Below are 12,866 nucleotides of genomic sequence, written 5' to 3' on the forward strand. Positions count from 1 at the left end.
TTATGTGTTTTCCAAGGCATGCAGTGTATATTGTTTTCAGTCCACTATTAAGGGAAGCAGCAAATTTCTCTACAGATTAAATTCTAGTCAAGAAATATTTGGGTTTTTTTGTATTATAAAAACTGGGGGGAGGGATGAATGCCAAGGTGCTTAACTTGTTTGGGTGTTCGGGTATTTGGGTAGGCAAAGACAATTTTTTGTGTTTTTTGCCACTTTTTTCCCTTTTTTTGTGTGTATGTGTTTGTCTTGCTGTTGGTCACCCCTCTCGAGGGTAAATGACCAGGATAGATAGATAGATAGATAGATAGATAGATAGATAGATAGATAGATAGATAGATAGATAGATAGATAGATAGATAGATAGATAGATAGATAGATAGATAGATAGATAGATAGATAGATAGATAGATAGATAGATAGATAGATAGATAGATAGATAGATAGATAGATAGATAGATAGATAGATAGATAGATAGATAGATAGATTCATAGATGTAACAATGTGCAGTTATTGTGTTCAAGGGCTCCAGATTGTTTGGACTTCCAGAAGTAAATTAAAACAAAAATAACCTTATTTTGCGACAAAAATGGCATCACCATGCATCATTCACCTGAGAAATTCAGAAGAAAACTTGAATACCTGATCCATTTCAAACTTTTATTTATTCTTTTAATTTATTTCGTTTTTGAGACAGCTAACCCAATCTTAATAGGGTTCCGACTTTAAGATTTAATTTGTGCTTGCAAATTGTTTTGTTTTTCTTGTTGTAGATTCAATTTTGCAAGAAAATAACTGAGAACACATGTTTACTCTTTATTTTAATTTTATCAGTATATTTTTGGAATGCTAAAGCACATCTGGACAAGACAGCTTTGTTTTGGAATAAGGGGTAAGGGTGGGCGGATCGATATATTGATATTATCGATACTAAGCAAGTACTTGGATTGCATCGATACTATTGTCTTAAGATTATGACTGTCTTTCCATTTTACCTATCCATCCATTATCTGCGTCACTTATCCTCAGTACGGTCACGGGAGTGCTGGAGCCAATTCCAGCCGTCCTCGGGCACTGGGCAGGGAACACTCTGAACTGATTGTCAGCCAGTTGCATGGCACACAGAGACACAACCCACTCACTCATTCACACTTAGGGACAATTTTGGACCGGCCAATTAACCTGACATGCATGTGTTTGGAATGTAGGGGGAAACCGGAGTGCCCGGAGGAGACCCACTAGAGCACGGGGAAAACATGCAAACTCCACAAAGGAGTTTCGATCTCAGAACCTCAGAACTGTGCCACACACGCCCACATTTGTATCATGAATTAGGATCTAATACTTTTTTTATCCCGGCTTTTGACCAGTCAACTTTTATGCCTCACATTCTCCAAAAGGTCCGTGTTATCTACCTTGAGGGCATCAGACGAGGTGGCCGAGTGGTTAAGGCGATGGACTGCTAATCCATGGTGCTCTGCATGCATGGCTTCGAATTCCATCCTTGTCGATTTCTTAGTGGTGGTAACTTTGGAGGGGAAGCACTTCACGAATCAGTGCCTGGAGGAAACCCATGCAAGCAGGGGGAGAACATGCAAACTCCACACAGGAGGTTTGATCTCATAACCTCAGTACTGTGCCGCACACACCCACATTTGTATCATGAATTAGGATCTAATACTTTCTTTATCCAGGCTTTTCACCAGTCAACTTTTATGCCTCACATTCTCTAAAAGGTCCGTGTTATCTACCTTGAGGGCATCAGACAAGGTGGCCGAGTGGTTAAGGCGATGGACTGCTAATCCATGGTGCTCTGCATGCATGGCTTCGAATTCCATCCTTGTCGATTTCTTAGTGGTGGTAACTTTGGAGGGGAAGCACTTCACGAATCAGTGCCTGGAGGAAAACTGGAGGAAACCCATGCAAGCACGGGGAGAACATGCAACCTCCACACAGGAGGTTTGATCTCATAACCTCAGTACTGTGTCGCACATGCCCACATTTGTATCATGAATTAGGATCTAATACTTTTTTTTATCCCGGCTTTTGACCAGTCAACTTTTATGCCTCACAATCTCCAAAAAGTCCATGTTATCTGCCTTCTAGGCATCAGACGAGGTGGCCGAGTGGTTAAGGCGATGGACTGCTAATCCATTGTGCTCTGCATGCATGGGTTCTAATCCCATCCTCGTCGATTTCTTAGTGGTGGTAACTTTGGAGGGGAAGCACTTCACGAATCAGTGCCTGGAGGAAAACTGGAGGAAACCCATGCAAGCACGGGGAGAACATGCAAACTCCACACAGGAGGTTTGATCTCATAACCTCAGTACTGTGCCGCACACACCCACATTTGTATCATGAATTAGGATCTAATACTTTTTTTATCCCGGCTTTTGACCAGTCAACTTTTATGCCTCACATTCTCCAAAAGGTCCGTGTTATCTACCTTGAGGGCATCAGACGAGGTGGCCGAGTGGTTAAGGCGATGGACTGCTAATCCATGGTGCTCTGCATGCATGGCTTCGAATTCCATCCTTGTCGATTTCTTAGTGGTGGTAACTTTGGAGGGGAAGCACTTCACGAATCAGTGCCTGGAGGAAACCCATGCAAGCAGGGGGAGAACATGCAAACTCCACACAGGAGGTTTGATCTCATAACCTCAGTACTGTGCCGCACACACCCACATTTGTATCATGAATTAGGATCTAATACTTTCTTTATCACGGCTTTTGACCAGTCAACTTTTATGCCTCACATTCTCCAAAAGGTCCGTGTTATCTGCCTTGAGGGCATCAGACGAGGTGGCCGAGTGGTTAAGGCGATGGACTGCTAATCCATTGTGCTCTGCATGCATGGGTTCGAATCCCATCCTCGTCGTTTTCTTAGTGGTGGTAACTTTGAAGGAGGAAGCACTTCATGAATCAGTGCCTGGATGAAAACTGGAGGAAACCCATGCAAGCACGGGGAGAACATGCAAACTCCACACAGGAGGTTTGATCTCATAACCTCAGTACTGTGCCGCACACACCCACATTTGTATCATGAATTAGGATCTAATACTTTCTTTATCCAGGCTTTTCACCAGTCAACTTTTATGCCTCACATTCTCCAAAAGGTCCGTGTTATCTACCTTGAGGGCATCAGACGAGGTGGCCGAGTGGTTAAGGCGATGGACTGCTAATCCATTGTGCTCTGCATGTATGGGTTCGAATCCCATCCTCGTCGATTTCTTAGTGGTGGTAACTTTGGAGGGGAAGCACTTCACGAATCAGTGCCTGGAGGAAACCCATGCAAGCACAGGGAGAACATGCAAACTCCACACAGGAGGTTTGATCTCATAACCTCAGTACTGTGCCGCACACACCCACATTTGTATCATGAATTAGGATCTAATACTTTCTTTATCACGGCTTTTGACCAGTCAACTTTTATGCCTCACATTCTCCAAAAGGTCCGTGTTATCTGCCTTGAGGGCATCAGACGAGGTGGCCGAGTGGTTAAGGCGATGGACTGCTAATCCATTGTGCTCTGCATGCATGGGTTCGAATCCCATCCTCGTCGTTTTCTTAGTGGTGGTAACTTTGGAGGGGAAGCACTTCACGAATCAGTGCCTGGAGGAAACCCATGCAAGCACAGGGAGAACATGCAAACTCCACACAGGAGGTTTGATCTCATAACCTCAGTACTGTGCCGCACACACCCACATTTGTATCATGAATTAGGATCTAATACTTTCTTTATCCAGGCTTTTCACCAGTCAACTTTTATGCCTCACATTCTCCAAAAGGTCCGTGTTATCTACCTTGAGGGCATCAGACGAGGTGGCCGAGTGGTTAAGGCGATGGACTGCTAATCCATTGTGCTCTGCATGCATGGGTTCGAATCCCATCCTCGTCGATTTCTTAGTGGTGGTAACTTTGGAGGGGAAGCACTTCACGAATCAGTGCCTGGAGGAAACCCATGCAAGCACAGGGAGAACATGCAAACTCCACACAGGAGGTTTGATCTCATAACCTCAGTGCTGTGCCGCACACACCTACATTTGTATCATGAATTAGGATCTAATACTTTTTTTATCCCGGCTTTTGACCAGTCAACTTTTATGCCTCACATTCTCCAAAAGGTCCGTGTTATCAACCTTGAGGGCATCAGACGAGATGGCCGAGTGGTTAAGGCGATGGACTGCTAATCCATTGTGCTCTGCATGCATGGGTTCGAATCCCATCCTCGTCGTTTTCTTAGTGGTGGTAACTTTGAAGGAGGAAGCACTTCATGAATCAGTGCCTGGATGAAAACTGGAGGAAACCCATGCAAGCACGGGGAGAACATGCAAACTCCACACAGGAGGTTTGATCTCATAACCTCAGTACTGTGCCGCACACACCCACATTTGTATCATGAATTAGGATCTAATACTTTCTTTATCCAGGCTTTTCACCAGTCAACTTTTATGCCTCACATTCTCCAAAAGGTCCGTGTTATCTACCTTGAGGGCATCAGACGAGGTGGCCGAGTGGTTAAGGCGATGGACTGCTAATCCATTGTGCTCTGCATGCATGGGTTCGAATCCCATCCTCGTCGATTTCTTAGTGGTGGTAACTTTGGAGGGGAAGCACTTCACGAATCAGTGCCTGGAGGAAACCCATGCAAGCACAGGGAGAACATGCAAACTCCACACAGGAGGTTTGATCTCATAACCTCAGTACTGTGCCGCACACACCCACATTTGTATCATGAATTAGGATCTAATACTTTTTTTATCCCGGCTTTTGACCAGTCAACTTTTATGCCTCACATTCTCCAAAAGGTCCGTGTTATCAACCTTGAAGGCATCAGACGAGGTGGCCGAGTGGTTAAGGCGATGGACTGCTAATCCATTGTGCTCTGCATGCATGGGTTCGAATCCCATCCTCGTCGATTTCTTAGTGGTGGTAACTTTGGAGGGGAAGCACTTCACGAATCAGTGCCTGGAGGAAAACTGGAGGAAACCCATGCAAGCACGGGGAGAACATGCAAACTCCACACAGGAGGTTTGATCTCATAACCTCAGTACTGTGCCGCACACACCCACATTTGTATCATGAATTAGGATCTAATACTTTCTTTATCACGGCTTTTGACCAGTCAACTTTTATGCCTCACATTCTCCAAAAGGTCCGTGTTATCTGCCTTGAGGGCATCAGACGAGGTGGCCGAGTGGTTAAGGCGATGGACTGCTAATCCATTGTGCTCTGCATGCATGGGTTCGAATCCCATCCTCGTCGATTTCTTAGTGGTGGTAACTTTGGAGGGGAAGCACTTCACGAATCAGTGCCTGGAGGAAAACTGGAGGAAACCCATGCAAGCACGGGGAGAACATGCAAACTCCACACAGGAGGTTTGATCTCATAACCTCAGTACTGTGCCGCACACACCCACATTTGTATCATGAATTAGGATCTAATACTTTCTTTATCACGGATTTTGACCAGTCAACTTTTATGCCTCACATTCTCCAAAAGGTCCGTGTTATCTACCTTGAGGGCATCAGACGAGGTGGCCGAGTGGTTAAGGCGATGGACTGCTAATCCATTGTGCTCTGCATGCATGGGTTCGAATCCCATCCTCGTCGATTTCTTAGTGGTGGTAACTTTGGAGGGGAAGCACTTCACGAATCAGTGCCTGGAGGAAACCCATGCAAGCACAGGGAGAACATGCAAACTCCACACAGGAGGTTTGATCTCATAACCTCAGTGCTGTGCCGCACACACCCACATTTGTATCATGAATTAGGATCTAATACTTTCTTTATCCCGGCTTTTGACCAGTCAACTTTTATGCCTCACATTCTCCAAAAGGTCCGTGTTATCTACCTTGAGGGCATCAGACGAGGTGGCCGAGTGGTTAAGGCGATGGACTGCTAATCCATTGTGCTCTGCATGCATGGGTTCGAATCCCATCCTCGTCGATTTCTTAGTGGTGGTAACTTTGAAGGAGGAAGCACTTCATGAATCGGTGCCTGGATGAAAACTGGAGGAAACCCATGCAAGCACGGGGAGAACATGCAAACTCCACACAGGAGGTTTGATCTCATAACCTCAGTACTGTGCCGCACACACCCACATTTGTATCATGAATTAGGATCTAATACTTTCTTTATCACGGCTTTTGACCAGTCAACTTTTATGCCTCACATTCTCCAAAAGGTCCGTGTTATCTGCCTTGAGGGCATCAGACGAGGTGGCCGAGTGGTTAAGGCGATGGACTGCTAATCCATGGTGCTCTGCATGCATGGCTTCGAATTCCATCCTTGTCGATTTCTTAGTGGTGGTAACTTTGGAGGGGAAGCACTTCACGAATCAGTGCCTGGAGGAAAACTGGAGGAAACCCATGCAAGCACGGGGAGAACATGCAACCTCCACACAGGAGGTTTAATCTCCTAACCTCAGTACTGTGCCGCACACACCCACATTTGTATCATGAATTAGGATCTAATACTTTCTTTATCCAGGCTTTTCACCAGTCAACTTTTATGCCTCACATTCTCCAAAAGGTCCGTGTTATCTACCTTGAGGGCATCAGACGAGGTGGCCGAGTGGTTAAGGCGATGGACTGCTAATCCATTGTGCTCTGCATGCATGGGTTCGAATCCCATCCTCGTCGATTTCTTAGTGGTGGTAACTTTGGAGGGGAAGCACTTCACGAATCAGTGCCTGGAGGAAACCCATGCAAGCACGGGGAGAACATGCAAATTCCACACAGGAGGTTTGATCTCATAGCCTCAGTACTGTGCCGCACACACCCACATTTGTATCATGAATTAGGATCTAATACTTTCTTTATCCCGGCTTTTGACCAGTCAACTTTTATGCCTCACATTCTCCAAAAGGTCCGTGTTATCTGCCTTGAGGGCATCAGACGAGGTGGCCGAGTGGTTAAGGCGATGGACTGCTAATCCATGGTGCTCTGCATGCATGGCTTCGAATTCCATCCTTGTCGATTTCTTAGTGGTGGTAACTTTGGAGGGGAAGCACTTCACGAATCAGTGCCTGGAGGAAACCCATGCAAGCACAGGGAGAACATGCAAACTCCACACAGGAGGTTTGATCTCATAACCTCAGTACTGTGCCGCACACACCCACATTTGTATCATGAATTAGGATCTAATACTTTCTTTATCACGGCTTTTGACCAGTCAACTTTTATGCCTCACATTCTCCAAAAGGTCCGTGTTATCTACCTTGAGGGCATCAGATGAGGTGGCCGAGTGGTTAAGGCGATGGACTGCTAATCCATTGTGCTCTGCATGCATGGGTTCGAATCCCATCCTCGTCGATTTCTTAGTGGTGGTAACTTTGGAGGGGAAGCACTTCACGAATCAGTGCCCGGAGGAAACCCATGCAAGCACAGGGAGAACATGCAAACTCCACACAGGAGGTTTGATCTCACAACCTCAGTACTGTGCCGCACACACCCACATTTGTATCATGAATTAGGATCTAATACTTTCTTTATCACGGCTTTTGACCAGTCAACTTTTATGCCTCACATTCTCCAAAAGGTCCGTGTTATCTACCTTGAGGGCATCAGACGAGGTGGCCGAGTGGTTAAGGCGATGGACTGCTAATCCATTGTGCTCTGCATGCATGGGTTCGAATCCCATCCTCGTCGAATTCTTAGTGGTGGTAACTTTGGAGGGGAAGCACTTCACGAATCAGTGCCTGGAGGAAAACTGGAGGAAACCCATGCAAGCATGGGGAGAACATGCAAACTCCACACAGGAGGTTTGATCTCATAACCTCAGTACTGTGCCGCACACACCCACATTTGTATCATGAATTAGGATCTAATACTTTCTTTATCACGGCTTTTGACCAGTCAACTTTTATGCCTCACATTCTCCAAAAGGTCCGTGTTATCTACCTTGAGGGCATCAGACGAGGTGGCCGAGTGGTTAAGGCGATGGACTGCTAATCCATTGTGCTCTGCATGCATGGGTTCGAATCCCATCCTCGTCGATTTCTTAGTGGTGGTAACTTTGGAGGGGAAGCACTTCACGAATCAGTGCCTGGAGGAAACCCATGCAAGCACAGGGAGAACATGCAAACTCCACACAGGAGGTTTGATCTCATAACCTCAGTACTGTGCCGCACACACCCACATTTGTATCATGAATTAGGATCTAATACTTTCTTTATCCCGGCTTTTGACCAGTCAACTTTTATGCCTCACATTCTCCAAAAGGTCCGTATTATCTACCTTGAGGGCATCAGACGAGGTGGCCGAGTGGTTAAGGCGATGGACTGCTAATCCATTGTGCTCTGCATGCATGGGTTCGAATCCCATCCTCGTCGATTTCTTAGTGGTGGTAACTTTGAAGGAGGAAGCACTTCACGAATCAGTGCCTGGAGGAAAACTGGAGGAAACCCATGCAAGCACGGGGAGAACATGCAAACTCCACACAGGAGGTTTGATCTCATAGCCTCAGTACTGTGCCGCACACACCCACATTTGTATCATGAATTAGGATCTAATACTTTCTTTATCCCGGCTTTTGACCAGTCAACTTTTATGCCTCACATTCTCCAAAAGGTCCGTGTTATCTGCCTTGAGGGCATCAGACGAGGTGGCCGAGTGGTTAAGGCGATGGACTGCTAATCCATGGTGCTCTGCATGCATGGCTTCGAATTCCATCCTTGTCGATTTCTTAGTGGTGGTAACTTTGGAGGGGAAGCACTTCACGAATCAGTGCCTGGAGGAAACCCATGCAAGCACAGGGAGAACATGCAAACTCCACACAGGAGGTTTGATCTCATAACCTCAGTACTGTGCCGCACACACCCACATTTGTATCATGAATTAGGATCTAATACTTTCTTTATCACGGCTTTTGACCAGTCAACTTTTATGCCTCACATTCTCCAAAAGGTCCGTGTTATCTACCTTGAGGGCATCAGATGAGGTGGCCGAGTGGTTAAGGCGATGGACTGCTAATCCATTGTGCTCTGCATGCATGGGTTCGAATCCCATCCTCGTCGATTTCTTAGTGGTGGTAACTTTGGAGGGGAAGCACTTCACGAATCAGTGCCCGGAGGAAACCCATGCAAGCACAGGGAGAACATGCAAACTCCACACAGGAGGTTTGATCTCACAACCTCAGTACTGTGCCGCACACACCCACATATGTATCATGAATTAGGATCTAATACTTTCTTTATCACGGCTTTTGACCAGTCAACTTTTATGCCTCACATTCTCCAAAAGGTCCGTGTTATCTACCTTGAGGGCATCAGACGAGGTGGCCGAGTGGTTAAGGCGATGGACTGCTAATCCATTGTGCTCTGCATGCATGGGTTCGAATCCCATCCTCGTCGATTTCTTAGTGGTGGTAACTTTGGAGGGGAAGCACTTCACGAATCAGTGCCTGGAGGAAACCCATGCAAGCACAGGGAGAACATGCAAACTCCACACAGGAGGTTTGATCTCATAACCTCAGTACTGTGCCGCACACACCCACATTTGTATCATGAATTAGGATCTAATACTTTCTTTATCCCGGCTTTTGACCAGTCAACTTTTATGCCTCACATTCTCCAAAAGGTCCGTATTATCTACCTTGAGGGCATCAGACGAGGTGGCCGAGTGGTTAAGGCGATGGACTGCTAATCCATTGTGCTCTGCATGCATGGGTTCGAATCCCATCCTCGTCGATTTCTTAGTGGTGGTAACTTTGAAGGAGGAAGCACTTCACGAATCAGTGCCTGGAGGAAAACTGGAGGAAACCCATGCAAGCACGGGGAGAACATGCACACTCCACACAGGAGGTTTGATCTCATAACCTCAGTACTGTGCCGCACATGCCCACATTTGTATCATGAATTAGGATCTAATACTTTTTTTTATCCCGGCTTTTGACCAGTCAACTTTTATGCCTCACAATCTCCAAAAAGTCCATGTTATCTGCCTTCTAGGCATCAGACGAGGTGGCCGAGTGGTTAAGGCGATGGACTGCTAATCCATTGTGCTCTGCATGCATGGGTTCGAATCCCATCCTCGTCGATTTATTTGTGGTAGTAATTTTGTAGGGAAAGCACTTTATGAACCAGTACCTAGAGGAAAACTGGAGGAAACCCACGCAAGCATGGGGAGAACATGCAAACTCCACACAGGAGGTTTGATCTCATAACCTCAGTACTGTGTCGCACATGCTCACATTTGTATCATGAATTAGGATCTAATACTTTTTTTTATCCCGGCTTTTGACCAGTCAACTTTTATGCCTCACAATCTCCAAAAAGTCCATGTTATCTGCCTTCTAGGCATCAGACGAGGTGGCCGAGTGGTTAAGGCGATGGACTGCTAATCCATTGTGCTCTGCATGCATGGGTTCGAATCCCATCCTCGTCGATTTCTTTGTGGTAGTAATTTTGTAGGGAGAGCACTTTATGAACCAGTACCTAGAGGAAAACTGGAGGAAACCCATGCAAGCATGGGGAGAACATGCAAACTCCACACAGGAGGTTTGATCTCATAACCTCAGTACTGTGTCGCACACGCCCACATTTGTATCATGAATTAGGATCTAATACTTTTTTTTATCCCGGCTTTTGACCAGTCAACTTTTATGCCTCACAATCTCCAAAAAGTCCATGTTATCTGCCTTCTAGGCATCAGACGAGGTGGCCGAGTGGTTAAGGCGATGGACTGCTAATCCATTGTGCTCTGCATGCATGGGTTCGAATCCCATCCTCGTCGATTTCTTTGTGGTAGTAATTTTGTAGGGAAAGCACTTTATGAACCAGTACCTAGAGGAAAACTGGAGGAAACCCACGCAAGCATGGGGAGAACATGCAAACTCCACACAGGAGGTTTGATCTCTTAACCTCAGTACTGTGCCGCACACACCCACATTTGTATCATGAATTAGGATCTCATACTTTTTTTATCCCGGCTTTTGACCAGTCAACTTTTATGCCTCACAATCTCAAAAAGGTCCGTGTTATCTACATTGACGACATCAGACAAGGTGGCCGAGTGGTTAAGGCGATGGACTGCTAATACATCGTGCTCTGCATGCATGGGTTCGAATCCCATCCTCGTCGATTTCTTTGTGGTAGTAATTTTGTAGGGAAAGCACTTTATGAACCAGTACCTAGAGGAAAACTGGAGGAAACCCACGCAAGCATGGGGAGAACATGCAAACTCCACACAGGAGGTTTGATCTCATAACCTCAGTACTGTGTCGCACATGCTCACATTTGTATCATGAATTAGGATCTAATACTTTTTTTTATCCCGGCTTTTGACCAGTCAACTTTTATGCCTCACAATCTCCAAAAAGTCCATGTTATCTGCCTTCTAGGCATCAGACGAGGTGGCCGAGTGGTTAAGGCGATGGACTGCTAATCCATTGTGCTCTGCATGCATGGGTTCGAATCCCATCCTCGTCGATTTCTTTGTGGTAGTAATTTTGTAGGGAAAGCACTTTATGAACCAGTACCTAGAGGAAAACTGGAGGAAACCCACGCAAGCATGGGGAGAACATGCAAACTCCACACAGGAGGTTTGATCTCTTAACCTCAGTACTGTGCCGCACACACCCACATTTGTATCATGAATTAGGATCTCATACTTTTTTTATCCCGGCTTTTGACCAGTCAACTTTTATGCCTCACAATCTCAAAAAGGTCCGTGTTATCTACATTGACGACATCAGACAAGGTGGCCGAGTGGTTAAGGCGATGGACTGCTAATACATCGTGCTCTGCATGCATGGGTTCGAATCCCATCCTCGTCGATTTCTTTGTGGTAGTAATTTTGTAGGGAAAGCACTTTATGAACCAGTACCTAGAGGAAAACTGGAGGAAACCCACGCAAGCATGGGGAGAACATGCAAACTCCACACAGGAGGTTTGATCTCATAACCTCAGTACTGTGTCGCACATGCTCACATTTGTATCATGAATTAGGATCTAATACTTTTTTTTATCCCGGCTTTTGACCAGTCAACTTTTATGCCTCACAATCTCCAAAAAGTCCATGTTATCTGCCTTCTAGGCATCAGACGAGGTGGCCGAGTGGTTAAGGCGATGGACTGCTAATCCATTGTGCTCTGCATGCATGGGTTCGAATCCCATCCTCGTCGATTTCTTTGTGGTAGTAATTTTGTAGGGAGAGCACTTTATGAACCAGTACCTAGAGGAAAACTGGAGGAAACCCATGCAAGCATGGGGAGAACATGCAAACTCCACACAGGAGGTTTGATCTCATAACCTCAGTACTGTGTCGCACACGCCCACATTTGTATCATGAATTAGGATCTAATACTTTTTTTTATCCCGGCTTTTGACCAGTCAACTTTTATGCCTCACAATCTCCAAAAAGTCCATGTTATCTGCCTTCTAGGCATCAGACGAGGTGGCCGAGTGGTTAAGGCGATGGACTGCTAATCCATTGTGCTCTGCATGCATGGGTTCGAATCCCATCCTCGTCGATTTCTTTGTGGTAGTAATTTTGTAGGGAAAGCACTTTATGAACCAGTACCTAGAGGAAAACTGGAGGAAACCCACGCAAGCATGGGGAGAACATGCAAACTCCACACAGGAGGTTTGATCTCTTAACCTCAGTACTGTGCCGCACACACCCACATTTGTATCATGAATTAGGATCTCATACTTTTTTTATCCCGGCTTTTGACCAGTCAACTTTTATGCCTCACAATCTCAAAAAGGTCCGTGTTATCTACATTGACGACATCAGACAAGGTGGCCGAGTGGTTAAGGCGATGGACTGCTAATACATCGTGCTCTGCATGCATGGGTTCGAATCCCATCCTCGTCGAATTCTTTGTGGTAGTAATTTTGTAGGGAAAGCACTTTATGAACCAGTA

General features: G+C 45.8%; 34 non-coding genes across 34 annotated transcripts; all 34 read left to right on the forward strand.

Annotated features, from left to right (window-relative positions):
- The first annotated feature begins 1,426 nt into the window (after positions 1-1,426).
- Positions 1,427-1,508, forward strand: trnas-gcu (transfer RNA serine (anticodon GCU)). The gene has a single exon. It is a non-coding gene; the product is annotated as a tRNA-Ser (tRNA).
- A 254-nt stretch (positions 1,509-1,762) lies between these two features.
- Positions 1,763-1,844, forward strand: trnas-gcu (transfer RNA serine (anticodon GCU)). Its single transcript has one exon. It is a non-coding gene; the product is annotated as a tRNA-Ser (tRNA).
- Positions 1,845-2,110: 266 nt separating this feature from the next.
- Positions 2,111-2,192, forward strand: trnas-gcu (transfer RNA serine (anticodon GCU)). The gene has a single exon. It is a non-coding gene; the product is annotated as a tRNA-Ser (tRNA).
- Positions 2,193-2,457: 265 nt separating this feature from the next.
- trnas-gcu (transfer RNA serine (anticodon GCU)) lies at positions 2,458-2,539 on the forward strand. The gene has a single exon. It is a non-coding gene; the product is annotated as a tRNA-Ser (tRNA).
- A 254-nt stretch (positions 2,540-2,793) lies between these two features.
- trnas-gcu (transfer RNA serine (anticodon GCU)) lies at positions 2,794-2,875 on the forward strand. The gene has a single exon. It is a non-coding gene; the product is annotated as a tRNA-Ser (tRNA).
- A 266-nt stretch (positions 2,876-3,141) lies between these two features.
- Positions 3,142-3,223, forward strand: trnas-gcu (transfer RNA serine (anticodon GCU)). Its single transcript has one exon. It is a non-coding gene; the product is annotated as a tRNA-Ser (tRNA).
- A 254-nt stretch (positions 3,224-3,477) lies between these two features.
- On the forward strand, positions 3,478-3,559 carry trnas-gcu (transfer RNA serine (anticodon GCU)). The gene has a single exon. It is a non-coding gene; the product is annotated as a tRNA-Ser (tRNA).
- Positions 3,560-3,813: 254 nt separating this feature from the next.
- On the forward strand, positions 3,814-3,895 carry trnas-gcu (transfer RNA serine (anticodon GCU)). The gene has a single exon. It is a non-coding gene; the product is annotated as a tRNA-Ser (tRNA).
- Positions 3,896-4,149: 254 nt separating this feature from the next.
- On the forward strand, positions 4,150-4,231 carry trnas-gcu (transfer RNA serine (anticodon GCU)). The gene has a single exon. It is a non-coding gene; the product is annotated as a tRNA-Ser (tRNA).
- Positions 4,232-4,497: 266 nt separating this feature from the next.
- On the forward strand, positions 4,498-4,579 carry trnas-gcu (transfer RNA serine (anticodon GCU)). Its single transcript has one exon. It is a non-coding gene; the product is annotated as a tRNA-Ser (tRNA).
- Positions 4,580-4,833: 254 nt separating this feature from the next.
- trnas-gcu (transfer RNA serine (anticodon GCU)) lies at positions 4,834-4,915 on the forward strand. The gene has a single exon. It is a non-coding gene; the product is annotated as a tRNA-Ser (tRNA).
- A 265-nt stretch (positions 4,916-5,180) lies between these two features.
- Positions 5,181-5,262, forward strand: trnas-gcu (transfer RNA serine (anticodon GCU)). Its single transcript has one exon. It is a non-coding gene; the product is annotated as a tRNA-Ser (tRNA).
- A 265-nt stretch (positions 5,263-5,527) lies between these two features.
- Positions 5,528-5,609, forward strand: trnas-gcu (transfer RNA serine (anticodon GCU)). The gene has a single exon. It is a non-coding gene; the product is annotated as a tRNA-Ser (tRNA).
- Positions 5,610-5,863: 254 nt separating this feature from the next.
- trnas-gcu (transfer RNA serine (anticodon GCU)) lies at positions 5,864-5,945 on the forward strand. Its single transcript has one exon. It is a non-coding gene; the product is annotated as a tRNA-Ser (tRNA).
- A 266-nt stretch (positions 5,946-6,211) lies between these two features.
- Positions 6,212-6,293, forward strand: trnas-gcu (transfer RNA serine (anticodon GCU)). The gene has a single exon. It is a non-coding gene; the product is annotated as a tRNA-Ser (tRNA).
- A 265-nt stretch (positions 6,294-6,558) lies between these two features.
- Positions 6,559-6,640, forward strand: trnas-gcu (transfer RNA serine (anticodon GCU)). Its single transcript has one exon. It is a non-coding gene; the product is annotated as a tRNA-Ser (tRNA).
- A 254-nt stretch (positions 6,641-6,894) lies between these two features.
- trnas-gcu (transfer RNA serine (anticodon GCU)) lies at positions 6,895-6,976 on the forward strand. Its single transcript has one exon. It is a non-coding gene; the product is annotated as a tRNA-Ser (tRNA).
- Positions 6,977-7,230: 254 nt separating this feature from the next.
- On the forward strand, positions 7,231-7,312 carry trnas-gcu (transfer RNA serine (anticodon GCU)). Its single transcript has one exon. It is a non-coding gene; the product is annotated as a tRNA-Ser (tRNA).
- A 254-nt stretch (positions 7,313-7,566) lies between these two features.
- trnas-gcu (transfer RNA serine (anticodon GCU)) lies at positions 7,567-7,648 on the forward strand. Its single transcript has one exon. It is a non-coding gene; the product is annotated as a tRNA-Ser (tRNA).
- A 265-nt stretch (positions 7,649-7,913) lies between these two features.
- trnas-gcu (transfer RNA serine (anticodon GCU)) lies at positions 7,914-7,995 on the forward strand. Its single transcript has one exon. It is a non-coding gene; the product is annotated as a tRNA-Ser (tRNA).
- Positions 7,996-8,249: 254 nt separating this feature from the next.
- On the forward strand, positions 8,250-8,331 carry trnas-gcu (transfer RNA serine (anticodon GCU)). Its single transcript has one exon. It is a non-coding gene; the product is annotated as a tRNA-Ser (tRNA).
- Positions 8,332-8,597: 266 nt separating this feature from the next.
- trnas-gcu (transfer RNA serine (anticodon GCU)) lies at positions 8,598-8,679 on the forward strand. Its single transcript has one exon. It is a non-coding gene; the product is annotated as a tRNA-Ser (tRNA).
- A 254-nt stretch (positions 8,680-8,933) lies between these two features.
- On the forward strand, positions 8,934-9,015 carry trnas-gcu (transfer RNA serine (anticodon GCU)). The gene has a single exon. It is a non-coding gene; the product is annotated as a tRNA-Ser (tRNA).
- Positions 9,016-9,269: 254 nt separating this feature from the next.
- On the forward strand, positions 9,270-9,351 carry trnas-gcu (transfer RNA serine (anticodon GCU)). Its single transcript has one exon. It is a non-coding gene; the product is annotated as a tRNA-Ser (tRNA).
- Positions 9,352-9,605: 254 nt separating this feature from the next.
- Positions 9,606-9,687, forward strand: trnas-gcu (transfer RNA serine (anticodon GCU)). The gene has a single exon. It is a non-coding gene; the product is annotated as a tRNA-Ser (tRNA).
- A 267-nt stretch (positions 9,688-9,954) lies between these two features.
- trnas-gcu (transfer RNA serine (anticodon GCU)) lies at positions 9,955-10,036 on the forward strand. The gene has a single exon. It is a non-coding gene; the product is annotated as a tRNA-Ser (tRNA).
- Positions 10,037-10,302: 266 nt separating this feature from the next.
- On the forward strand, positions 10,303-10,384 carry trnas-gcu (transfer RNA serine (anticodon GCU)). The gene has a single exon. It is a non-coding gene; the product is annotated as a tRNA-Ser (tRNA).
- A 266-nt stretch (positions 10,385-10,650) lies between these two features.
- Positions 10,651-10,732, forward strand: trnas-gcu (transfer RNA serine (anticodon GCU)). Its single transcript has one exon. It is a non-coding gene; the product is annotated as a tRNA-Ser (tRNA).
- Positions 10,733-10,997: 265 nt separating this feature from the next.
- trnas-gcu (transfer RNA serine (anticodon GCU)) lies at positions 10,998-11,079 on the forward strand. The gene has a single exon. It is a non-coding gene; the product is annotated as a tRNA-Ser (tRNA).
- A 266-nt stretch (positions 11,080-11,345) lies between these two features.
- Positions 11,346-11,427, forward strand: trnas-gcu (transfer RNA serine (anticodon GCU)). Its single transcript has one exon. It is a non-coding gene; the product is annotated as a tRNA-Ser (tRNA).
- Positions 11,428-11,692: 265 nt separating this feature from the next.
- trnas-gcu (transfer RNA serine (anticodon GCU)) lies at positions 11,693-11,774 on the forward strand. Its single transcript has one exon. It is a non-coding gene; the product is annotated as a tRNA-Ser (tRNA).
- Positions 11,775-12,040: 266 nt separating this feature from the next.
- Positions 12,041-12,122, forward strand: trnas-gcu (transfer RNA serine (anticodon GCU)). Its single transcript has one exon. It is a non-coding gene; the product is annotated as a tRNA-Ser (tRNA).
- A 266-nt stretch (positions 12,123-12,388) lies between these two features.
- trnas-gcu (transfer RNA serine (anticodon GCU)) lies at positions 12,389-12,470 on the forward strand. The gene has a single exon. It is a non-coding gene; the product is annotated as a tRNA-Ser (tRNA).
- Positions 12,471-12,735: 265 nt separating this feature from the next.
- Positions 12,736-12,817, forward strand: trnas-gcu (transfer RNA serine (anticodon GCU)). The gene has a single exon. It is a non-coding gene; the product is annotated as a tRNA-Ser (tRNA).
- The last annotated feature ends 49 nt before the right edge of the window (positions 12,818-12,866 follow it).

This window comes from Urocampus carinirostris, chromosome 10 (genome assembly GCF_059441175.1).
Source record: "Urocampus carinirostris isolate Australia breed hairy pipefish chromosome 10, RoL_Ucar_1.0, whole genome shotgun sequence".
NCBI classification, from domain to species: Eukaryota; Metazoa; Chordata; class Actinopteri; order Syngnathiformes; family Syngnathidae; genus Urocampus; species Urocampus carinirostris.